This window comes from Apium graveolens, chromosome 1 (genome assembly GCF_009905375.1).
Source record: "Apium graveolens cultivar Ventura chromosome 1, ASM990537v1, whole genome shotgun sequence".
Lineage (NCBI taxonomy): Eukaryota > Viridiplantae > Streptophyta > Magnoliopsida > Apiales > Apiaceae > Apium > Apium graveolens.
In genome coordinates, this window is record NC_133647.1 from 74,528,071 (window position 1) to 74,529,274 (window position 1,204).

Sequence of the window (1,204 nt, forward strand, 5' to 3'; positions counted from 1 at the left end):
TTCTTTTACTTTCATGGTTTATTTGTTTGTGTTTCAGGTACTCATTACAATGGGAGATCCAGCAGCACGAACGAAAGACTTGATGGATTTTTCTCAACCCAAGATCAATGACATTCAATCTAGCATTGTCAGGCCAGCTATTACAGCTAATACCTTTGAGATCAAGCTTGTAATAATTCAATGGGTGCAGAATTCAATCCAGTTTGGGGTTCTTCAACGGAAGATCCCAATATGCACATTAGGGATTTCATTGAGATCTGCGACACCTTCAAGTTCAACGGTGTTTCTAAAGATGCTTTGAAGCTGAGACTGTTCCCATTCTCTCTGAGGGACAAGGCTAAGAGCTCGTTACACTCTCTACCAGCTGGTTCGATTACTACTTGGGAAGATCTTGCTCAGAAGTTTCTTAATAAATTCTTCCCTATGGCGAAGACAGCTGCACTCAGGAATGCTATTACTCAATTTGTGCAGCAAACGGGAGAATCGCTATGTGAAGCTTGTAGTGCTACAAGGAGATACTTAGGAAGTGTCCTCATCATGGAATGCCTGATTGGATGATCATCAATTGTTTTTACAATAGGTTGGGAGCACAGTCCAGACCCATGCTTGATGCAGTATCAGACGGAACATTATGGGCAAAGAGCTATGAAGAAGCTTATGATCTAATTGAACTGATGGCTGCTAATGAATATCAGTATCTTACCCAGATATGTCCACAGGGCAAGGTAGCAGAAGTTCTTGAAGTGGATACAGCTACGACTATCACTGCTCAACTAAAGGCGTTGTCTATGAAGATCGATTCTCTGGCTAACTATGGTGTTAAGCAGATAATTAGTGTTTGTGAGCTGTGTGCAGGTCCACATGTGACGGAGCAATGCACTATATCTAATGACTCAGCGCAGTTTGTGTGCAACTTTCAGAGATCGCAGTAACCAGTTCCAGACACTTATCATCCTAATAACTGAAATCATCCTAACTTCAGCTGGAGCAATAATCAGAATGCGATGTAACAGCCGTTCCTGGTTTTCAGCAACATATTACACCAAAACAACAAACTCATGGTGTATGTCTATCTTCGAATAAAAAATCTGAATTGGAGGAGTTGCGGCTTATGTGCAAAAACCAGGCTCTTATATGCCAAAGTCAGGCTGTTTCTATCAAGACTCTGGAGAACCAAATTGGGCAAATTGCTAATGCCTTATTT

The 1,204-nt window shown here is 41.4% G+C and overlaps 1 non-coding gene across 1 annotated transcript; it reads right to left on the bottom strand.

The window, feature by feature from the left end:
* Positions 1-438: 438 nt before the first annotated feature.
* Positions 439-544, bottom strand: LOC141682670 (small nucleolar RNA R71). Its single transcript, XR_012559897.1, has one exon. It is a non-coding gene; the product is annotated as a small nucleolar RNA R71 (small nucleolar RNA).
* Between the last annotated feature and the right edge of the window lie 660 nt (positions 545-1,204).